The following is a 25,977-nucleotide window of genomic DNA, read 5'->3' as shown; positions in this document are numbered from 1 at the left end:
TATTTATAAATTTATTAAGAAGGAAAAAGAACATTACAAAAGGTGGTGAGCCAAAAACATCACCATCTTTAGTGTTTTCATATTTCTCTTAGGTATTTCAGTGATAAAATTTGTGGTTGAACTGGAAAATTAAAGAGGATGTCTGAAAATCAACTTTATTTAAAAACCATGTTTAAAAATGAAGATCCCTTCTATTTCCTACATTTGGTTTTTAAATCAAAATTTTTCCCACTTTTTGTAGAATACATATTAAATTTTATGAAGTTGCTTTGCAAACTAGCTTTTTTATGTCTTCTTGAAATATTATTTGTCTGGAACTCAGATTCTTTAAAATTGTGCCTAAAACTAGTCATAATATATAAACATTGGTTGTTCTGATAATCTACATGCTCTCAGTGACATTAATTTATTGGTGCTATTAATTATATATTTAATAAACTATATTTCATATAAGGATTTAGTTAAGAGTTTGGAGAGGCCCATTATCACTTGAGACTTCTGGAGTAATATATCTTGACAATATGTTAACATATGATCCAAAAACCTTTGATTGTTTCAGTTTTAAAAATCAGATACTGGAGCCAGCAGGTAGGGTAGTGGTTAAGGCTCAGGACTCCCACATGGCTTATGGGGGTTCAAGTCCCGGACCCTGCAGCTTGAAACTCACACCAGCCACATGTGTGTGAGTGCCCAAGATCCTGAGAGGAGAACAGAGGAGAAAGGACTGCAGTGTGACCATACACCCTGGGGAGTGATTTCTCACTCTCTCTCTCTCCGTCTCTTCATGTCTCCAGTGAGCACACATGCCCTATAGCAAAAACAAAAGCAAAAACTAACAGAAGTCAAAAAACCATAAACTCTCAAAAAAAGAAATCAGTTACTTTCTTTTGGATTTTATATTATAAGAAAATGCAATTTTTTTTTCTTTTAAAGAGGAAATTTTTTTCACATTAATGATCAACTAATTTATCTTCATGTAGATGTATTCTTCCTTTGTCTTAAACATTAACCTTCTGCATGCCGTTTTTCTATAACATTGTCTTTAATAATTATAAACAATAAAAAAAAACCTAAAAAGTTGTAACTGTCTCCATTAGACAGCTTAATTTTTGGTTTTCTGGTAAATGAAAATTTTTGTATCTAAATTAATAAAAGGATATATAATAACTTTCCTTAAACTTATGTTACATCCACAAAAGAGATTTTCTGGGTTACTGGCTTACTATTTTTGTGTTTTTTGTAATTTTTTATTATAGGGCAGGTGTGCACGGCAGAGAAAGATGGAGACTGGGAGAAAGGGAAAGGGGGAAAGCGCTTCCCACTGGGATGGCACCGCAACCCCTTCTCCAGTCTCCTCAGGATTTGGGGCGTGCCTACACACAAACTTGGCATGTTTTTTAATTCATCAAACCTCAGAGTTGGCCACATGGAATCCAGCTGCCTTCGCCTCCATGACATCAGCTGGCCTCGCTTATACTTTATTAATGTGGAATCTGGGGGCCTAGAAATTCCATGACCCCTTGTAATTGCCTGTGGAATTATCCATATGTGCATTTTTATAAAAAAAAAAAAGGCTGGCTCTCATTTGATTAGTAACATTTATTAACAAAAAGTGCTATTTTCTAAGAATTCAAATGAAAACTGGCAGCACACCATTTTTCATAGACTTAAAAATTACATTTCTGAAGACGTAGCCACTTTTTGGCACTACTGTGGTTAATGTCCACCCCGAAGCAAACTCTCCCGGGCTGGCCATGCACTCACGTGAGGACTCTCTCCACAAGTACGTGCGGCAAACGTAGGCACTTCCTGGAATAGCCTATCTTTGAAGAAACCATTCTAGGAAACTAGAGATTTTGTGAATCAGAATGACAGGTAGTATCCAGAGTCACTTCTGTGAACATCCTTGAGGTTTCAGCTTTGAGCATTCAGTCAAAACAAATCCACTCCAGTGATTTAGATCAACAGGTAGCAGAGAAGGAGAATAGAAGGGATGTAGAAAACAGAGAAAGAGAGTAGAAAGCGGTGTCGAAAATGATGTATCTAGTAAGTCCCTTTAGAGAAAAAAGAAAGAGGCAAAAAGTGCAGAGTTAGAATAGAGCAAAATGAAATGGAGTGAATAAGATTATTGTAAGATGTATGTGTTGGCAATAAAATAAGGCTATATTATTTGGAATAGTCTCTGCAGGTGGGGGAATTACTCAGAAGACTTGGTATATGCTTCAAAAATATTAGGACTTTTGCTAATAAAATGGATCAAAAATGAACCATGTGAAAGGGAATATGAAAAGGAATAGTTGGGGACTAGCAGATAGAGAAATGGTTACTTTGCTGGACTGCCACATGGCTGACCATGGTTTGAGTCCCAGACTAGCAGACTTAAAACTCATAAATGGCATGTGTGCATGGGTGCTCAAAATCCTGAGAGGTGAATAGAGTCTCTGCAGCATGGCCATCCTCCCAGGAGGTGATTTCTCGCTTTCTGTTTCTGTCTCTCATCTTTCACACAACCGCATGTGCCCTATAGCGAAAATCTCTCTTAAAAAAGTAAAAGGAAAGAGACAGTTGTAGATAGAAAATCACTGATTTAGTTCATTTGAGCTGCTATAACAAAATACCATAAACTGTTTATCTTGAAAACAACAGAAGTTGGGTAAGCAGGTGGCATGGTGATTAAGGCATTGGACTCCCACGTGGGTGATTGCTGTTGGAGTCCCCGACCTGACAACTTGCTTGCTCTCTTGCTCTCTCTCGCTCTTGCTCTCTCTCTCTGGTGAGTACATGTACCCTATTGCAAAAATTAAATAATAATAATAACAGAAGTTTATCACTTACAGTTTCAGAGACTCATAAGCCCAAGATCAAGGCTCTGGATGATTTGCTGTCTGGCAAGGGACCTGTTCTTACTGTGCCTGCTCGCACTGTGTCCTCACGTGTGGAAGCCAGCTCTATGTTGGCCTCTCATGAAAACGTTAATCTCCAAATGCCCATCTCTTGTACCATCACCTGGGGTTTTGGATTTTAACGTATGAATTTTGGGCAGACATAGACATTCAGTCCACAGCACTCACAAATAACACATTTGAGGTAAAGGTGAATTATTGCCCAGTCTTAGGAGGTCTTGTCCTCAAATTTGTAGCAAGTACTTAACAAGTGGACAAAAATAATTGCAGATGTTGGGATAATGGGGAAGCCAAAAGAAACCTTAAAACCCATCCAGGTCCACCCCCTCATTTTACAGCTGAGGAAACAAAATCCTCGAAGTTTCATGACTCATATGGGTAACTCATGGCAACCCAAACTTCTGATTCTTAACTCAGTATCATTTTATTATTTTTGTCATATTCTGCTACTTATTTAAGTTAAATAGAAGGTTTTCAAAGGTAATCGTTGCCCTTGACTTTATCAGTTGTCTATAAAATACCTTTGTTAGACAAAGCAACTTTTCCATATCATGATAAAGACATGTAGCATTAATTCTTCCTTCTTTCACAAGAGATTGTTGCTTTTCTTTTTTTCTTTTTTCTGAAAGATTTTTGCTATAGGGCATGGGCCCTCCTCAGAGAGACATGACGTTCTGTTGCGTTTGTCACTAGAGCGCTTTGCTGCCATGATCAGCCTATCACTTTCTCTCCTGGTGATGGTAGTTTGTTTTGTTTCCTCCAGATTCAAGCTCCTGGAGGGCATGAGAACGTTGTTTACATCTTAGTACTTCCTAGCCAAATACGGCTCTTCTCACTTTGTGGGCCCTGAGTGTATGTGTGTTCATTTAAATGTATTTTATGCTGTGAATTAAAATTACGTGTCTTAGTCTATCATTATTTCTAGTCCTTAAAACATTTTGTTATGGTTGCACATTTCCAGTGATATGTAAACAAACAGTTTGAGAAATGGCAAATAAGGGGTTTAAACAAATCAGAGTAGATTAGGAAACAATAAAAAAAGGTTCAGCTAAAAGTTAAATGAAACAGCAGGGGGCCAAATGAAGCTTTACAGATAGAATATTGTTGTGGGTCTTTAGAGTTTAATAGGCAAATGTTTTCATTTTAAGGGTTTTATAATAATTTTTAACTGCAACCCCCTCACTTAAAGGGAAAAAAAAGCTTTTTTAAAGGGAAGAAAAGAGAAAGTACTGTCGATATTTGCTCATATTTTTTTTCTCCAAGCCTGATTCAAAGCAGTATTTTCACACTTGTCTCCTTTTCATTTATAGAAGTGATATTGACCCTTCGAAGATATTTTCTTGTCCAAGCTATCATAGTTCATAAAATTAAAAGTCAAGTTGACAGTCTGTTTCAGCCCTCAGCCAGATCTTCCTTGACCATGGTTCTCAAGGGAAGTGTGGGGAGGCGATTTTATTGCCATGTTGTAATAATTGTATACTCTTATTTCGTTCTCTGGAGCTTTTGTTTCAAGTAAGAATGTGCTCGAACTTCAAAGAACTAAATGCATACGACGTACGCATTTACAAAGCGTTCACATGAAGGAACTAAGGAAAGGGAAAACAGAGCAGTGGAACTCATCTCTACAATTTGCAAACGGATGTGAGAAAGGGAGAGAGAATCGCTAACAACACTGGCATACAATCTTAAAGAACATTCTCTCCTTTTAGCTTATTTCACAAGATTTTAAACTCTTTTACCTTTGAGAAAGAATACCAGACAACTTGCATCTCTTAACAATAGTGGCAAGTGCTTGATGCATTAATTGATGAATTAGAATCAGTATCAGAATGAAGTGTAGAAAAGATAATTCTTTATATCTGGAGGTATCTTTTCTGCAGTCATTAATGATTACAGAAGCCACTTGAGAAAAATCCACTGAGCAATAGCTTTGGGTATTGTAGCATTTGGCCTGGGGTTGTGAGAGAGAAAGTTTCTTGCCCTCAAGGAGTTTAGAAGCTGCTTAGGAGATAGGATCAATGACTTGTCACTATAAACCAGATAAATTAGGATATTTTCAGGGACTTCACGCTCAGTGTTATTTGGAGTGTGTTGGAACTGTGGGGTTTGGTAAGACTAGTAGAAGTATGAGGACATGAAGAATGAGTGGGACAGAACAAGAAATAGTTTTATTGCTTTTTTTGTTCTGTGTGTTTGTTTATTTAGGCAAGGTCCTTAGGGTTGAGAGGGATAATGACATGATTCAGTCTAGACATGAAAGAAATTGATGACATTGTATGAGAACCAAGAAACTAAACTAAGAGCAGAATTATGATCATTTAGGATAAAGTGACAAAAATGAACTAGATGGTTAAGACTATGGAAGGCTTTGAAAGCCAAGCAAAGTTTAGATTTGATAAAGGCAGAAAATAAGAAGATACAAGGTTTTTGAATTTAAGAACAGCATCAGTGAAGAGATGTTTTAGGTATCTTAACCTGGCAGCCATATGCAAGAGGGACAATATTGGGGGGAACCTGGTATTTCAGAATTCATTCAAGGCCAATTGACATATTAAGAGGCTAGCACCAAGATAACTGTAGATAAATAGAAAAGAGAATTAAAAAGAAATCCACAGGGCCATATGTAGCACAGTGGCTAAGCATATATTGGGAACCTACATGACTGACTGTAGTTGAACCTGGTCCCTGGGAGCTCAAGAAACATGTCAGGTGAATGAGTCTATATACCCAAAGTCCTGGGAGGAAGGAGAAATGGGGGAAGGATGATTACAGCCTGATCACATCCCTTCGTGTGTGGGGGGGGAGGTGCTTTCTTTTTCTTTTTCTCTTTGTTAAAAAAAGAAGAAAGTCCACAGAGCAAATTTACCAATGAAATATAAACAATGAAGAAGTCATTCCAACGAAGGTTGGAAAGGGTGACTACAGAAAACTTCTCAGACTAAGTGGACAGGGGAAAGGACGTCTGATAGCAAGGTGCTACTTTTTCCTTTTTCAGATAAACTGTTTTAAACAACCAGTGGTTGTGGGGACAGAGATAATGTGTTCATAAAGTTTTTTTTTTTCTTCTTCTTCTTACTAGCAAAATGATATTCATTTTTCATCATTTGTTTAAAGAGAGACTTTTGCTATAGGACACATATGCTCTCCAGAAAGACAGAGAGACAGCAAGAAATCACCCCTCTACCCCAGTGGGGATGGCCATGCTGCAGTATTTTCTCCTCTATTCCCCTCTTGGGATTTTGGGCATGCATGCACATGTGCCCAGCATGAATTTTAAGCCTCCAGGTCCAGAACTTGGACTACAGTCGGCCATGTAGGAGTCTACAGAGTAACCATTATGCTACCTACTGGTCCCAGTTTCCTATCTTTCTAAGTATATCTTTCTATAACCTATTCTATTGTACTTAATGGGACTATCAGAGTGTCTTGTGCATAGTACAATATTCAGTGCTCACTCATTGAAAATGTGAATATAAACAAACCCGGAACTAGGTCAGGAGGTGAACTACACACAAGGTAAAATGGAACATTCATGGTAGGTGACATTTTGGCTGAAGACTGGTTAAGAGAAGTTTATCTGTCTTTCTTTATAGGACTTTAATCAAACAGGATTACCTCTGCATATATGGCAGGAAGAAAAAGTACCCCAACACCATACTATAAATGCTATGCAACTGTTCAGAGATATGGCAGGAGAAATGGGGGTACTGGAACAAATGAAAATTGTTTTAGATACTTCTCGATAATTCATAGTATAACTACAAAAAGCAGACATGGGTCTGCATATTTCTGACACTTGCAAGCAACAGAGTTTGCAAATTAAAGGTCACCTGTTTTTGTTTTTATTCTGGAATATTTGGAGAGACACATTATATATTACCTCTTAAGGACTGATGTGAGAAGTAGAGTTTGGAGAAATAAAATATATGAGAAAGTTACAAAAACACTGACCATGTAAAAGATGGCACTTACTTCGGTGTTACTTATCATTCAACTTGTTTTTCTACCCTTTTATGTCCTTGATGATGTCGATGTTAAAAATACTTAAAAAAAGAATTCTGCTTTTGGCTCAAATTATTTACCACAGTTTATTTATTTATTTATTTTTAAAGACAGGTTTCAGGCTGTTCCTGTATCTTAGTGGTTAAGAGAGTCAGATCCCATATGGCCAACCTTGATTTGAAACCGAGTCTCGGGGCTTTGAAAAAATGCGCTGTGCACAAGTGCATCATGCCCCAAATCCTGATGGGACAGAGGAATGCAGGATAAAGGACTACAATGTGCTCACACTCTATTGGGGGATGATGCATATGGTCTCTAGCAACTATTGGTGAGAAAAAAAAAAAAAAAACAAACCACAAGGTCTTGCTCTGCAGCAATCCTCCTGCTTCAGCTTCCAAACCACATGTGTAGCTTCTAGAGTAGACTAAGAATCAAACCCAGGCCTCTCCTGTGGCCCTAGTCTGGGGAAGGAGTAGCAGTGTCTTACCATCCTGCTACTGTGTCTGCTCTGAGAAATGTTCTTATCTATAGTTTATAAAAGTGAGGTATAAAGGAAAATAAATTATGTTTCAATTTTTTTTCTTAACTACAAATCTCCTCCCCATCTTCTCAAACACATTTATTTATGTATTATTATTATTATTATTTTGCTCTAGGTCATGTACATTCAACAGAAAAGAGAGAAAGAGAGTGAGAAATCAGCCCTCCTGGGGCCAGGGTGTGGGGAGGAAATGGCCATGCTACAATCCTTTCTCTTGTACTCTACTCTTAGGATTTGGGGCACACATGCACACATGCTTGATGTGATTCTCAAGCTATTGGATGCAGGCCTCGAACCCTGAAGCTAATCATGTGGGATCCAGCACCTTAACCACCATGCCACCTGCATTCCTTACTTTTTATGTTTTTAAGGTGATCATATTTCTGACATTTTTGGTACCTTTTTGTATTTTTAAGATTATGGTCATCATTTGTGAGTTGTCTACACCTATTGAAGTCATTTCCTCTTCTATTTGTTATTATCATGTATTTTGTAATAGTGACATGTGCTCTCTTGCAGAATTATTATTATTATTATTGTTGAGAATTTCTGCCTTAGGGCATGTGCACTCACCAGAAAGAGAGAGACAGACATAGTGAGAGGGCAAGTGGGATATCCCACCCTCTGGGGATGGCCACACCACAATCCCTTCTCCTCCATTTTCCTCCCGGGATCTTGGACACTCGTGCCTGGTGTGATTTTTGAAGCCACCGGGTCCAGGACTCGAAGAGTGGTCAGTCATGTGGGAGTCCAGCGATATAACCACTTCTCCATGTGCTGGACCTTTATTTTTTGTTTTGATTATAAAATGTTCAAGACAATGTGATTTCAGCCTACATGTCAACTTTATTTCATCTGATTAGTAATGACAGCAACTTTAACAGGTATATGAAGAAGAGTACCAGTTCATCAAACATTTTGAGACCCTTTAACCATCTGATACCCAAATTCTGAAATATATGTACTATATATATGCATTCTATATATAATTTCATTTTTAATCAAATTTGGAAATCTTATGAAAAATACAGTGCAATAGTATTGCCATAAAACTTAGTTTAAGAGTTTAATAGAAAACAATTTATGTCCTGCAGGGGATTTCTCCTTTGTTGATAAAATTTTGTTGTTTATATCACCTTTATGATATCTACCATGAAAAGTAGTGGTCTTGGCTCATTGCTAGGTAAGACTGGTAGCTAAGTCTTTAGTCAACAAAAATGATTGTTGCTATTGTGTGTTACAAAGAGAAAGAGGAATATGTTGAAACAAATGGATTCTGCCTTCTGAATTTATTTTCTTAAGATAGGATAATAAATCCTCTTATATTCATTTGCATTTACTTTGGTACCTTTTTACTCTCCTCTGTCCTCTCTATTCTCTTATTATCTATGGTTTTGTTATCCGTGGTTTCAGTTATTCATGGTCAACCAAAAAAATTTCAATGGAAAATCCCAGGAGTAAACAATTTATAGGTTTTCAATTGTGTGCAGTTCTGAGTAGTGTGATGAAATCTCACGCCATCCTGCTCCATTCCACCCAGGATGTGAATCATCCCTTTGTCCAGATTATTCGCTATCCCCCCATTATCACTTAATAGTTGTCTTGGTTACCTGATTAACTGTTTGATATCACAGTGCTTGTGTTCAATTAACCTTTATTTTACACACAAAAAAGGCTCTAAAATGCAAGAGTGGTGATGTTAGCATATTGTCATAATTATAGTGCTTTAATTATTATTGTTAATCTCTTATTGTGCCTAATTTAGAAAGTACAGTTTATCCTGGGTTTGTATATATTGAGAAGAAACAGTATACATAGGATTCAGTGCTCTCTGTGATTTGGGGTATCCATTGTGGGTGGTGGAATGCATCCCCGTAAATAAGAGATAACTACTTGCTGTCACATCCTGAGTGTTTCCAAGTTCTAGGAGGTTGATAAGCCCTGGACTCACCTCCACTGACTTCTGTGATAGTTTGGTTTCACCACTTCCATTTTTCAGATATTATTTACACCTAAATTAGTCTTATGACACCTGTCATTGCTCTACACCCTTCTACATTATTAAAATTTCCCTCTCCATGCCAGCAGGTGATGTGGTAGTTAAGAAACTGGACTTCCTCAGGGTCGGCAGGTGGCATGGTTGTTAAGGGCGCTGGACTTCTACATGGCCAGCCATTGTTTGAGTCCTGGACTTGGAGGCTTGCTTTCTCACTTTCCCTCTCTCTCCCTCTCCCCCACCTCCATGTCTCTTTCTAAAAATATTAAAAATAATAATAATAATTTTTTAGAGAGTTTTGCTATAGGACTTGTGTATTCGTCATAAAGACAGAGAGAGACAGAGAGACAGAAAGTGAGAAATTATCCCCCGTGAGGATGGCTATGCCACAATCCCCTCTCCTCCATTCTCTTCTTGGGATCTTGGGCACACATGCATATGTGCCTGGTGTGAGTTCAAGCCACAGGGTCCGGGACTTGAGCCGTGGTTGACTACATGGGAGTCCAGCAACATAGCCATTATGCCAACTGCTGGTCCCAATAATAATAAATTTTTTAATTAAAAAAAGTGGCTGAATTCCCACATGGCAGATAGTGTCTTGAGTTCTGGACTTGGTGGCTTGCTTTCTCACTTTCCCTTTCTCTCTCGCTCTCTGAACAAATTGAATAATAATAATAAAAATTATTAATTCTAAAAAAAAAAAAAAAATTTTCTCTTTACTTGCTCTTCCCATCATCATACAAACACTCCCTAAACCTGGATGCAGGCCTCGAACCCTGAAGCTAATCATGTGGGATCCAGCACCTTAACCACCATGCCACCTGCATTCCTTACTTTTTATGTTTTTAAGGTGATCATATTTCTGACATTTTTGGTACCTTTTTGTATTTTTAAGATTATGGTCATCATTTGTGAGTTGTCTACACCTATTGAAGTCATTTCCTCTTCTATTTGTTATTATCATGTATTTTGTAATAGTGACATGTGCTCTCTTGCAGAATTATTATTATTATTATTGTTGAGAATTTCTGCCTTAGGGCATGTGCACTCACCAGAAAGAGAGAGACAGACATAGTGAGAGGGCAAGTGGGATATCCCACCCTCTGGGGATGGCCACACCACAATCCCTTCTCCTCCATTTTCCTCCCGGGATCTTGGACACTCGTGCCTGGTGTGATTTTTGAAGCCACCGGGTCCAGGACTCGAAGAGTGGTCAGTCATGTGGGAGTCCAGCGATATAACCACTTCTCCATGTGCTGGACCTTTATTTTTTGTTTTGATTATAAAATGTTCAAGACAATGTGATTTCAGCCTACATGTCAACTTTATTTCATCTGATTAGTAATGACAGCAACTTTAACAGGTATATGAAGAAGAGTACCAGTTCATCAAACATTTTGAGACCCTTTAACCATCTGATACCCAAATTCTGAAATATATGTACTATATATATGCATTCTATATATAATTTCATTTTTAATCAAATTTGGAAATCTTATGAAAAATACAGTGCAATAGTATTGCCATAAAACTTAGTTTAAGAGTTTAATAGAAAACAATTTATGTCCTGCAGGGGATTTCTCCTTTGTTGATAAAATTTTGTTGTTTATATCACCTTTATGATATCTACCATGAAAAGTAGTGGTCTTGGCTCATTGCTAGGTAAGACTGGTAGCTAAGTCTTTAGTCAACAAAAATGATTGTTGCTATTGTGTGTTACAAAGAGAAAGAGGAATATGTTGAAACAAATGGATTCTGCCTTCTGAATTTATTTTCTTAAGATAGGATAATAAATCCTCTTATATTCATTTGCATTTACTTTGGTACCTTTTTACTCTCCTCTGTCCTCTCTATTCTCTTATTATCTATGGTTTTGTTATCCGTGGTTTCAGTTATTCATGGTCAACCAAAAAAATTTCAATGGAAAATCCCAGGAGTAAACAATTTATAGGTTTTCAATTGTGTGCAGTTCTGAGTAGTGTGATGAAATCTCACGCCATCCTGCTCCATTCCACCCAGGATGTGAATCATCCCTTTGTCCAGATTATTCGCTATCCCCCCATTATCACTTAATAGTTGTCTTGGTTACCTGATTAACTGTTTGATATCACAGTGCTTGTGTTCAATTAACCTTTATTTTACACACAAAAAAGGCTCTAAAATGCAAGAGTGGTGATGTTAGCATATTGTCATAATTATAGTGCTTTAATTATTATTGTTAATCTCTTATTGTGCCTAATTTAGAAAGTACAGTTTATCCTGGGTTTGTATATATTGAGAAGAAACAGTATACATAGGATTCAGTGCTCTCTGTGATTTGGGGTATCCATTGTGGGTGGTGGAATGCATCCCCGTAAATAAGAGATAACTACTTGCTGTCACATCCTGAGTGTTTCCAAGTTCTAGGAGGTTGATAAGCCCTGGACTCACCTCCACTGACTTCTGTGATAGTTTGGTTTCACCACTTCCATTTTTCAGATATTATTTACACCTAAATTAGTCTTATGACACCTGTCATTGCTCTACACCCTTCTACATTATTAAAATTTCCCTCTCCATGCCAGCAGGTGATGTGGTAGTTAAGAAACTGGACTTCCTCAGGGTCGGCAGGTGGCATGGTTGTTAAGGGCGCTGGACTTCTACATGGCCAGCCATTGTTTGAGTCCTGGACTTGGAGGCTTGCTTTCTCACTTTCCCTCTCTCTCCCTCTCCCCCACCTCCATGTCTCTTTCTAAAAATATTAAAAATAATAATAATAATTTTTTAGAGAGTTTTGCTATAGGACTTGTGTATTCGTCATAAAGACAGAGAGAGACAGAGAGACAGAAAGTGAGAAATTATCCCCCGTGAGGATGGCTATGCCACAATCCCCTCTCCTCCATTCTCTTCTTGGGATCTTGGGCACACATGCATATGTGCCTGGTGTGAGTTCAAGCCACAGGGTCCGGGACTTGAGCCGTGGTTGACTACATGGGAGTCCAGCAACATAGCCATTATGCCAACTGCTGGTCCCAATAATAATAAATTTTTTAATTAAAAAAAGTGGCTGAATTCCCACATGGCAGATAGTGTCTTGAGTTCTGGACTTGGTGGCTTGCTTTCTCACTTTCCCTTTCTCTCTCGCTCTCTGAACAAATTGAATAATAATAATAAAAATTAAACCAATTAATTCTAAAAAAAAAAAAAAAAATTTTCTCTTTACTTGCTCTTCCCATCATCATACAAACACTCCCTAAACCTCCCTACCTACAAAACCCTGCCATGATGACACATCTACCTGTAGAAACTGTCGCATTCCTCTGATCCATTTTATAGTAAAACTTCAGAGAACTGTCAGTATTTAACATCTCCATTTCCTTCATCTTCCTCATTTCTTACATCAACATTTGGGAAATATTTACCTTCATCACCCCACAAAAGACACTCTGGTCAAGGACTCTGAGGACCTGTTTTTTAGTAAGTATAATGATCAACTCCTAGTTCATATCTAACTAGACCCATCAGTGGCTTTTAACAAGTCAACCTCTCTCTTCTTTTAGAGATGTTTCTTTCATTAGGCTTTCTATACACCATTCTCTCTTGATGTTTTTTTTTCCTGCTTCATTTTTGCTCAATCTTTTTCAGTGGTCTCTATTTTAGGAAGGAACAGTAGGAGTGTTCTAACCCAGGATGGGCAATAAAAAGGGTGTGTTCCCCATTAAGGATTGAAAAAAGGTAAAGTAATAAAATTAAAAGTAGGCCAGCTATATTATTATTTTTACCATACTGGTGATTCTAAATATTGTCAATGATATAAGACTTCTCTCTCCTGGGGTGGACTGCTCAGAGTGCCCCTCATTTTGGTATGTGTCCTGTGGGAAGGTATTCCAAGTTCAATAGTGGGCACACCTTTTCTGGGTGATCTTACCCAATCTCCTCTCAAGGATTTAAAGTACTGTTAATAGGAACCAGAAGTTGGCGTATTGGCTTTGTCGCTGGACTTTCATGTAGTCAACCGCTTTTTGAGTCCCGGATCCAGTGGCTTAACCTCATGCCGGATGCGTATGCATGCATGCCCAAGATCATGAGGAGAATGGAGGAGAAGGGATTGCAGCTTAGCCACCCCCTCAGGAGGTGATTTCTCGCTTTCTGACTCTCTTTCTCTATCTTTCTAGTGAGTGCACACACCCTATAGCAAAAACCTCTAGTAAAAAAAAGTACCATGAATATGTGGACCTCTCCTCCTCCTCTATCTTCTCTTTCTCTCCCCATGCCTCACACACACTCACATCCTTGTCTATTTGTCTCTTTACTGGCATTTCTAAATAGGACACCTCAAACTATTGATTCCCAATCCTCTCTTTTCTCCCAACTTGTTCCACCTGCATTTTTCATTTTAGTAAATTTTCATTTATCTTATTTCTTGGGTCAAAAATATCAGAATTATCCTTGGTACTTCTTATTCTCTTACTTTCCTCATCAGACCTGCTGGCAAGTCTTAACTACTCTTCCTTTGAAATACATGAACAGATTTCAAAATTTCATAGAAAAGTTAAAATATGAATTTATTTTTGGTTTTTAGGAGTTCTGCTTCCAGCCCACATCTTCACGAGGAGTGTCATTTATTTGCACCTTATTAGTTAATACTGTTTCCAAATAATTTCAGCTCAGTCTTCTTTTCCAAGATCTAATTTGATAAACCTAAATGTTTGCTAAACATCAAACTCTTCATCTTTATCACCCCAAATCTAAGCTTTTTAAAAACAGAAGTATTAATTTTACCTTATTATTATTTTTTATTTTTTTAATTTTTGACATTTATTCTATAGATTCAACCACTGTACATCACTTGGCTTGTACAGTGAATTTGCCCAACACAAATACACCTCACATCAGTCCAGCTGAAGATGCTATACATGTTATCATCAACAGAAAACAATCCATTTCTGTGTCCCTTAAATATTATTATTATTTTTTAATTTCCTATTGAGCTAATATACTCACCGGAGAAAGACAGAGAGAGAGGGGAAGATAGAGAGAGAGAGACAAAGTGAGAAAGCAAGCCTCCAGGTCTGACACTCAAACCATGTTTGGCTACATGGGAGTTCAGCACCTTAACTACCACATAACCTGCTGACCCCAAATCTTAGACTTTTAAATCTCTCTTTTCTTTCTAGTGGCATTACTGTTATTCTGTTTCCCATGATTTCTTCTAGCTGATAGTAAAGTATTAAGAATTCTCCAGTGTTTCCCCCCCCCCTTTTAACAGCAAAATTTATTTTCCTCTATTCCATTCTCCACGTAGCATCCCAAATATGAAAATATGATCATGGCACTCCTGTTTAAAACTCTCACTTTGCCAAGATCCAGGGATTCTTTGCCAATACTTGCATTCAGGGAAAAGAGGGAAAAAAAATTGACTATGTCTCAGAAACTATTTTTTCTACTGCTAATACAGTCCAAAGAAAACCATGTGCCAAATTACATCAATCTGTTTGCTCATTAATGAATGATTTATTAAATAAACATTTCATGGATTTGCAAAAGTATTGTCTTGAAAATTCATAACGGGTTCCAATTGTACATTTTCCACTCTTGGCTCTGATCTAGCCACTCTAAACTTCCTTTTCTGGAGCTGTGCATACTTGCACTCATGTTTCCCTCTCCAGATTTATTTCAGTTATGTTGGTAACTATCATTGCCTAGGTCACTCTCCGAAGTGTAATTTGGGATATATAATTAAATCTAAATTTGACCTTTTCTAATGTGGTGTTTTCATTGATAATATTGCTAATAACAAAAATAACCTGAGTCTGGTAATTTATGAAGAGCAGAGATTTATTTAGGCCATGGTTCTGGAGGTCCAAAGTCAAGGAACTACAACTAGTGAGGGTGTTTTTGCTGGTGGACATTCTACAGAGTCCAGAGGCGTAACAGGGCATCACACAGCAGCAGCTTGTGTGCATGCCTGTGTCTGTGTCAGCTCTGGTCTCTCTATTATAAAGCCAGGATTCACTCATGGGGCCCCACCCTGACAAAATCCCTACCTTATCCTCACCCAATCACCTCTCAAAGGCCCCACTTTTCAACTCCACAGTCAGATTCCATCCTCTCAACACCATCCTAATGGTTACAAATCTCAACACAGGCATTTCTGGGGGACATATTTAAATCATAGCATGTGCTGAGAGGTAGAAAATTCCAAATAGTGAAAAGCCAAGGATTATTTACATAAAATTTAGGATACTTTCCTACATCTTAGGCTAACAGTAAATTTATTTTAACAATTACAGAGTTGGTAAAAATAATTGATCTAATCAGCTGAGGGCTTTCTTTCATGGCCATATATAATCCACAAAATAAATAAAACTTAATATGAGAAGCTGTAATTTCCCGCATGTATATGACTATAAAGAGTAGTTTATTATAAGCAGTAATGATACACTCCATGTCAGCATATCTAAGCATTACTTACGTGCAAAGAATAGAACAAAGTTTGCCTTCATTTGTTTTGCGTGATCACCTGGTGCTAGTGATAACAACTTACATTTCATTTTACAATGACTAATGTTAGTGGTAGGAGGAGAGGTAGTTTTATCCCCAGTTTGCAGATGGGAAAACTGGATCCAGCTTCTTAAAAGATTAGTTTAACTTCACACAGACTGAAGTCAGAGTTCCTTATTGAATTCCTTACTTTATATGCTTCCTATTTAACATTGCATTTGTGAAAATACTGTCTTTGGTTATAAGTCGCTCTGGATGAAAAAGAAAACAAGCATTCTGTGCTTTAATAGTATGTTCAGTAAGGTGTATGGTTTAGGTGACTGAAGTAGAAGGGAAAGTCTAGAAAAGTACTCCGATCCACTATTTGTTTGTCTACAGATGAATTTTGTTTTGGAACTTTGCAGACTGCCACATTTACAGACTTGTGTATTTTGAGATTGTTTGTAACTTCTCATCAAGCATTTCTATTACTAGAGGGTGGATGGTAGAAGTTTGGAAAGAAAAGGTAGAGACCCCAGTCTTGCCAAAGAAAAATTAGAAGCACACATGTAACACTGCCAGTAGTTCAGAGTCCATCTTCTCTCATTGTAAATTTTTAAAAAAAGGTTTTATTGATTTCTTTAGCATGAGAGAGGGAAGAAAACCTCTACAAGCTCTTCCTGTTGTACTTCTCCCCAAGCTTCAGTCAGCCTAGATCACTGATACGTGCATGGGTACACCAAGTGTGTATGTAGAGGCCCGGACCAAGGACATGAACCCAGGGCCTCGTCGTATGGGTCCAGCACTGCAGAGCATTGCTTCACCACTGTGCAACCACCTGACCCTGTCACTGTGACTTTGTAAATGGCCGAGCCAGTGCCTCGAGCAATCTTTACAACCTAGAACACATACCACTTTTACTGTAGTATGTATAAAATTTGCTTAGCGAATTCAAACAACTTTCAAACCGTGCTGTTTAGAAAATCAGTGTTTTGTCCTACTAACTCTTGCTATTCTCAAAATATTAGCACAAATAATAGTGGTATTTTAAAAGCCTAAAACACTAAGTTAACTGATGAGCAAAGAGTACATTAAAGAATAATCTATAAAGTTATAATACCAAACTGATGTCATTTTTTTTCTTTTAATAACTTGTGTTTAGTAATGTAGATCAAAATCAAAGAAGAATAATGCATAAGTACAATTATTATTGATTGACTACTTTACACTTTATATTCACTAATTTTAATTTTTTTGAGAGGGATTTTTGCTGTAGGATATGAATGCTGGCCAGAGAGATAGAAGCAGAGAGACAAAAAGTGAGAAATCACCCCCCAGGAGGAGATGGTGGTGCCACAATCCTTTTTCCTCCTTTCTCCTCTTGGGACCTTGGTCACGTATGTAAACACACCCAGGGTAAGTTGTAAGTCACCAGATCTGGGACTCAAACTACGTTTAGCTATGTGAGAGTCCAGCAATGCAACCATTATACCATCTGCTGGTCCCCATTAACTTCTCATGTTAATTAGCACCGTAAAGTCTTGGTATTTTTATTTCCATTTTTTATGTAAAGAAAGAATCTTGAATTTTAAAAAGGTTAAATAACTTGCTTAGGGTCAAATAGCTACAAATTGGTGGAGCTGAGATTCAAACCAATCCACATGTATTTGGTTAAATCCATGGTTTCACCCTTATCACACAGGAATATGTCCATAGGAATAGCCAATATTTTCCTAACAAATACTTCTTTGATATAAAAAAAAAAAGACAAAGAAAAAAAAAAGGAAAAATAAATAAATAAAAATAAAAAAACCCAAAAAAACAAAAACAAAAACAAAAAAAAACACAGGTTTGAAAAGCCAGGTTGAGGGAACCAGCAGCTGGCATAATGGGTATGTCGCTGGACTCCCACGTAGTCGACCGCGGTTCGTGTCCCGGACCCGGTGGCTTAAAACTCACGCTGGGTGTGTGTGCGTGTGTGCCCAAGATCCTGAGAGGAGAATGGAGGAGAAGGGATTGTGGCGTGGCCATCCCCCCTGGGGAGTGATTTCTTGCTTTCTGTCTCTATGTCTCTCTCTCTCTCTGTCTGGCGAGCGCACGCGCCCTATAGCGAAAAACCTCTAAAAAAAAAAAAAAAGCAAGGTTGCTATAGTAGAAGTATAGGAAATTTTATGTCACCAATGTCTCGCTTTTTATAGTCTTTGCTTGCTTAAACTTTTCAAGGAAAGAGAATATATCTCAGTTTTTCAAAATTGACATTACTTCAACATAAGGTTGCTTTCCGTGATTCTCCACTATAAGAATAAGTGATGGTTTCATGGATATTTGTTTCAAAGAAATATGTCCAAGTAATTCATTGAATGGGGACGAAATCCTATCTTGAGAAACATGAAATTACAGATTACAGAAAACAGTTTTTAAAGGTTGAGGAGTTGATTCGACTCTACAGTTGGAGCCACTTAAAAATAGTACATCCTTAGAGGGAAGCACCTGTCATTACAAAAGTCTTTGAGATGTACCTATAAGAGAAGTTATGGAAGCTTCCAAGAACCAAATAACATGACTGAGCCCATGAAATGCAACTTCTCTGAGGTTAAATGATGCACTTTTAAGAAGTTTTTAAGAGTTAAAAGGAAATACCGATAAAGAAGCCTTAATGGAAAACCATTTATTTTCTTTTGTTTGAAAAATACATTTAAAAGGTTTTGACCTAGCATGAAGCTATTCAAGACATTGGTAAAAATACAGATACTGCATGATTCTACTTAACATAAGGTATCTAAAGTAGTCATAGCCACGGAAGCAAACAGAATGGCAGCTGTCAGGCCCTGGTGGAGAGGAAAAATGAGGAGTTACTGCTCAACAGGTACAAAGATTTAACTAATATGAGTGAGTTCTAGAAATCTGCTGTATATCTATAGTCAGTAATACTGTACTGTACATGTAAAAATTTGTGATGAGGCTAGATCTCATGCTCAGTGCTCTTACCACAGTAAAAAAACAAACAAAAGAACCTAGTGGGATAAGAAGTAGAGTTGACGTAATTGGTCAGTGCTAGAATGAAAAAGCTATTACTGGGCAAAATAGAGATCAGTTTTTAAAGGAGAGGTGTTTCCTATGTTAATGAGCAGCTTAGCAAAGCTAAACAATATGCTGAGGAATGAAAACCGTTCCAAACACTATAAAGAGAGATTGTGACAAATCCCATCAAGTCTTAAATCTAAATAACCGGGTGACAGATGGAAACACAATATTTTGCTCAAATTATGGCCATAGAAGTTTGATCTGTTCATTTCAAAACAACCAGAAATGGAACAGAATATTACACGGAGAAATGTATTAGGAATTAGTAAGTTTAAGAAAAAAATGTTTCAGTAGGAGCACTTTAAAACATAAGGCGTTAAAAAGATAGATGAGTAATTTATTAAAACTAATTGATATCAGGAACTTATTCAATTCTTTTGAGGCCCCACTACACTGAGGTCATAGATGATTTAAGAAACAGAAAGAAGTGATCACACATTCCTGGTTTAGAAGGCCCCAGGAGGTGATCCTCCCTTACTATGTAAAAATAACTTCTGTATAAAACCAGACAGGGCAGGGCAGAGGAGTTTTACTTTTCCAGAAAATAAAAAATTACAAATCCAGCCTCATTCAGATAATTGACACTGGAGAATCCAATGTACTTCAATCTATTACTGCCTGGAAGAAATAATTTAAGAGAAAGCACTGCAGGTCAACAAAGATGATGTTGCTTGGTTACTCAAAACCATTTGGTAGCATGCTGAGTTGCTCAGCTTTTTAAAAGAGCACTCTTTGTATCCACAGAGGAAAAGGATGGACAAGACCACTTGAAATCATTTTTAATTGTGAACTTGCTTATCTGAACACTGACTTCACTTTCACAGTGCCCGTGCAAGTTCAGAGGTCTTTATTCATATTTAAACTACCAAGATAGAGATAAATGTTGAATTGTGATGTAGTGTTCTAAATATTCATCTTATTTTGATGAATTGCTATGAAGGGGTGAGAGTTGTTTTCTTATGAGGAAAAGAGAAATTCAGTTTTCAAGCTTCTAGGCTCAGAAGTCCTGAAGGCTGCCTTGAGGGAGTACTGTCCAGGGGACAGGGACAGAGCTTGACTTTGACTCATCCAAATCTTACCTCTGCTGCTCTGTGCCTTTGGAAAAAATTGCTCAAACTGTCTGAGTTTTCCTAGCTCATCTCTTTCATAAAATCAATTATTTTTTTTGTTATAGATTACTGCGAGGATTGAGTAAGGAAATGCATGTTGCATGCCTAGCACCAACCAGAGTCCCAACAAATGGTAACCTTATTTCGAAATTGGGCAGCTGCAAATATCTTCTCTTATAGTCACAGAGTCTCAAAACTCCCCTTTTGCAATGAGTCACATAATTCTGGCTCAAAAGATTGTGGAGTGAAGGTTGTTTGAAATTTGTGGACTCTATTTTAGAATTTAGTCTTATTCTTCAGTTCAAAGAAAAAAGAATTGGGTTTATCTTAATGAATGGAAATAAATGAGATTAAAAATGTTACCTAGTGGAACCAGCAGCTTGGTGTAGCGGTTATGTCGCTGGACTCCCACATGGCCAACTGCAGTCCAAGTCCTGAACTGGTGCCTTGAAAATCATACTGGGCACATGTGTGTGCATGCCTATGACCCTGGGAGGAGTATGGACGAGAAGGGAGTGCCACATTACCATCCCTTGCTGGGGAGACTGAGCGTAATTATATCACTTTCCCTCTCACTGTAAGTGTCACCCTCTTGGGTGAATGCCTGCGCTTTAAGGCAACAACCTCTAAAGAAAAGGGAAGAAAAATGTTGCCTAGAGTTATATAAAATGTTTTTCTGTTTATTAATTTAGTTCAGGTTACTTACTATTTACGATGTTTGATGATATATGTTTTATTTTATGTATTAAACAGTTTTCAAAGAACAGTGGCCTACTTTATTGTTTAATACATTAGCAAATTACTAGGAGAAAGTGTGATGTGGAAGTTCTGTAGATAAATAGTATCTTATTACTACTATCCTTGGCAACTTGAACATCCATTTGCTCATTATTTTTTAAATCCCATTTATCACTGAACTTGTGCCAAATGCTCCCCAGATTTTTCCAAGAATATGAAAAGTACACTTATAGTTATATAATGCAGATTGGATTTTCTCCTATTTTTAAAGTTTATTTATTTCTTCCATGAGTAATAAAGAGCAAGTGAAAGAGGCAGCTCTAAGGGAGTCTTTATGTCATGACCCACACACATCCTCAGTCTGCCAGGATCATGGGCCCCACATGTGCAGAGAGACCTTGGGACACACACCTGGGACTTTCCCATGGCCTTAGCATCATGGGGCATTCTACCTAAGCTGTTCAATTCCCCAGTTCTAGGCTTAGCATATTCTGCATATACACCTAAACTGTTAAAAAGAAGAAGTATTCTAGGTCTTTCTCTGACCACAAGATCTGGATTGATTATAATTTTAACATATGTTTTATCCTAATGAGCAAGAGAAAATAATGATGATGTTTGAAGAAGATTTAGGCCTGAAATTTAGCAGTTTGCTCACTAGACTAAATATTACTCACTGACAGCAGGGAAAAGGTGAAAAAAAAAGTAATGAGAAGGAGAGGCTCACGAGTGGGTGTGGCAGTGCAAAGTAATAAGAGCGTCATAAAAACTTTTATTATTGCAAAGAAAAGGAGTAAGACATCTGAACACTCAGGCATTAAGCTTTACATTTGTAGATTCAAATATCTGAGTTAGGCCTTGGGAATAGGTGATTAAAAATACTCAGGCCAAACAAGAAAAACAACTCTTAGAAATAATTCCAGAGTCAAAAGGAAAACTACTTTTAGGCTTTAAAAGAAATATGGTTCCAGCGAACAACACACAGTGTAATTGATTACGTTGCTGGCCTCGCACATGACTTACCGTGGTTCTAATCTCAGACCTAGCAGCTTGAAACTCACACTGGGCACGTGTGCATAAGTGCCCAAGATCCCAAGAGGAGAATGGAGGAGAAGGGACTGCAGCGTGGCCATCCCCCCCGGGGGGTGATGTCTTACTTTCTGTCTCTCTGGTGAGAGCATGTACCCTATAGCAAAACTCTCTTCCTCTCTCTCTCAAAAAAAAGGGAACAGCAGTTAGCGTAATGGCTATGTTGCTGGACTCCCATGTAGTCGACCGCGGTTCGCATCCCGGACCCAGTGGCTTAAAACTCACGCCGGGCGTGTGTGCGTGCGTGCCCAAGATCCACAGAGGAGACTGGAGGAGAAGGGATTGCGGTGTGGCCATCCCCCCTGGGGAGTGATTTCTCACTTTCTGTCTCTCTGTTTCTCTCTGTCTGTCTGGCGAGCGCACGTGCCCTATAGCAAAAACCTCTCAAAAAAAAATATATATATATATGGTTCAGTATATCATTGTGGTAAAGAGAACTATCCTTAAAATAAAATTTTGTGGGCTCGAATCATAGCTTCATCATTTGCTAGGGGGTGTCATAACACATAAAAAGAGCATCAGTCTGTACCTGGGATGAATAAATACTCTGTAAAATGTTGATAGTGATTGTGATACTCGATACACTATTCCACAGAAAACGCTGCTGATTACTCCCACATTGTGTTAATGAAAATAGAGTAATTTGGTGATCCAATGTGTGATCATCAGCAAATTGACAGGATCAGGTAGAATACTGGATAAACTAAGTCAACGGTATTATTTTTTAAATAGTATGAAACAAGAAAGGTCAGGTGCTACAGAACACAAATTAGTCATCTAATTAAATCTGCAGTGAAAGAGACAGATCATGTTAACAGCAGTCAGATTTGTTATTACAGAGCAATTATTAAAGTGAAATATTGCAAGATGTTATGCATCATTACTAAGTTTTAAACATTTCATTTTACACAAGCAGAAAAGTATAGATTACTCTGTTTGTTTGATAAGTTAAAAGCCCTGTTATTAAAATATTTATATCATTTGTATAAAGGGAACAACAGTGTTGAGGACCTGAAAAGAATTCTGTGGCATACTGAACTACATTCCTTTATGACATTATTTGTACAAGTAGCTGTCCTTGAAGCACTGAGTGCCACACGACCTGATTTGTAAGATTTCACAACGGCTTTTGAATTTAACAGTTTTGCATTTCCTAAAATCACTACCAAGTGAAATTATTTCAGCATGGCACTAAACTATTTTTTTACTTCATTGAAGGAATGTAAATTTATTTTTTTAGCATTTTTTTTTTGGAACGATTTTTGCTATAGGGCACGTGCGCTCACCAGACAGACAGAGAGAGACAGAGAGACAGAAAGCAAGAAGTCACCCCCCAAGGGAGATGGCCATGCCTCAATCCCCTCTCTTCCATTCTCCTCTCCGGATCTTGGGCATGCACCCACACATGCCTGGCGAGTTTAAGCCACCGGGTCCAGGACTCAAATTGCGGTCGACTATGTGGGAGTCCAGCGACATAGCCATTACGCTAACTGCTCGTCCCAAGGAATTTAAATTTTTATGAAACAATTTTCATAGAAGTATTGAAAAGTTGTTTTCTTTCTTTTTCTTTTTTCTTTTTTCACTATTTAGTTTCTGAACTTTTATAAGACTAGGAAAACATTTATGAGCTTCTAAATATTGTGGTTGTATTTTTCTTTTTTTTTTTCTTAAGAGGGAGAATTTTTGCTATAGGGCTCATATACTCCTGGAGAGACAGAGAGACAGAAAGTGAGAAATTACCACCACCACCCCATCACCACCCCCAGAATAAAAGGGATGGCCATGCTGCAATTCCTTTTCCTCCATTCTCTTCTTGGGATTTTGGGCATGCATGCACATGTGCCTAGTGTGAATTTTAAGCCACTGGATCCGGTATTCGAACTGCGATTGACTACATGGGAGTCTAGTGATGTAATCATTATGCTACCTTCTGGTCCCCATAGTCTTTTTTATATTAGACAGACAGGGTTTACTTCCAGACTCTGTCAGTTTCTAACTTGGTGAGCTGGGGCAAGTTATCTTAACCTCTTTAAACCCTAGTCTCCTGATTGGTAAAGTAATAATTAATAATTGCATCATGTATATATTGTGAATATTTCATGATTGTTTTTATACTATTAGCTTTCTCAGTGCCTGCCAAAGACATGGACTCGATAATTTGTCATTGTTTTATTTTTATTTTCCTTAATCCTTAAAGAGTGGGAATCATTTGGTCAAATTCAGTTAGGTACAACTGATCTCTCTATTGAACGTGTCTACATGATACATTGAAGTATGTGTGTGTCTGTGTGTATGGAGTAATACGGCTCTTTGATAAATTATGTTTATGTTTTTCAAGAAAAGAGAAGGAAATGAGTTTAGACATACACACACCTTTCTATATGTAGCAGCGATTGTTATCGGTGTTTTGTATAATCGACAGATCTTTGAATTTAGAGTCTTGAGGCTCTGGAAAGCTTTTCAAAATTTCTTGTCTTGAGACTCATCTATTTCAGCATATAGGATGTAGATTAATATTTTGAATTAAAGTACTTTAGGTGACTTTGTTATATCTTACTCAGACCTTACTTGAAAATCTGTGAAGGTGATAGACTGCTCTTAAGGAACTCACAACTTATTGGGTAAATATATGTAGGTTATGTAAAAAGAAAAATTCACAATACATCATGATTGAAGTGCTGAAACATATGTGTAAGTTAATTCATATGGGATTTCTGAAGCTGCATTTGCTTTTGGTTTTAAGGGAAGAATAAAAAGTTAATTGGAAAAGAACAAAAAGGCATTCAAAGTGAAAGGACAACATAGATCAAGGCATATATAAAATCATCAGAAGTTGGGGCCAGCCAGTGGCATGGTGGTAAAAGGCGCTGGATTCCCGCATGGCTGATTGTGGTTGAAGTCCCGGACCTGGTGGCTAGCTTTCTCACTTTCCCTTTCTCTCTCTCTCTGGTCAAATTAAAAATCATCATAATAATAACAAATGGAATTAAATAAATAAATAAATATTAAAAAAATAAGAAGTTTCCAAGAGGGGGAAAGTGAGCTTTTTGAGAGACTTATCAGATGTATGTTAAGGCTGTGGTCTGTTTGGAAGTTACTTCTGGAGTTATAAGGAGGACTGAGGATAAATTCAGCCACACTAATATAAGATATTGTTACCAGAGGGGCACGCAAATGGCATGATGGTTGAGATGATAGACTCCCACATGGCCAAGTGTGGTTTGAGTCTCAGAACTGGTAGCTTGCTTTCTCATTCCCTCCACCCCTCGTCAAATAATAATAATAACTAAAATAACTAGAAAAATACATAATTGACAGAAAACATAATGTTTGTGGAGAGAGGAACTTTATTGTGATTTTATTGTTTTAAAATAGATTACCACTAACCAAAGGTTTCATAAGCAGGAAAAACAACTAGTAAATGCAATAGCTGTACCTTGGTGTGTACTTCTATTTTCAGGCTAATTATTTGTTTAATTAAAGCCTTCAAAGTCAACTGGAGATAATATTCCTAGAAATACAAGATAAACATGATTCTCTTTGGTGATGTAACAATTCTGTGACAACTTTTTAAATTTCTTGATAGTACTTGGCCCAGTCTAACTTTGAAGACCATATCACATTATGCCTTTATTTGTATTACATATTTTCTCTATACTTTTTGTTATTTACCTAATTGTATATTTGTTTTACAAAGGAGGAAACTGAGGCTTAGAGAAGTTAAGTAATTTACCCAAGGTCTCATACCTAGAAAGTTGTAGAGACATGATTTCTACTCAAGATTCTGAATTCCTTAAAGGTACCCTTGAGATATTACAAGGGATTAGATTGTAAAGATAAGGGATCCAAGCAGGTCAACTAATGGAGCAAATATTGAAATTGTCAGGACAGAGAAGATGATGGGGCAGTAGAGACATAGTAAATGAAACCTCGTGAAATGGAATCAACAGCGTGTGAGGATTTGGTGTGGAGAAAGAATGAAGCATTGAAGGTGATTTCTAAAGTCCAGTAGTTTTTTTTTTTTTTTTTTTTTTTTTTTTTTTATAGATTTCC

General features: G+C 37.5%; 1 protein-coding gene across 1 annotated transcript in view; it reads left to right on the top strand.

Annotated features, from left to right (window-relative positions):
- Nucleotides 1–25,977, top strand: part of ZFHX4 (zinc finger homeobox 4) — a 230,495-nt gene that overhangs the window by 164,608 nt on the left and 39,910 nt on the right. The gene's annotated exons all lie outside the window — the stretch shown is intronic.

This window comes from Tupaia chinensis, unplaced genomic scaffold, assembly GCF_000334495.1.
Source record: "Tupaia chinensis unplaced genomic scaffold, TupChi_1.0 Scaffold000667_1, whole genome shotgun sequence".
Taxonomy (NCBI): Eukaryota; Metazoa; Chordata; class Mammalia; order Scandentia; family Tupaiidae; genus Tupaia; species Tupaia belangeri.
This window is presented reverse-complemented; position numbering and strand designations above follow the sequence as displayed.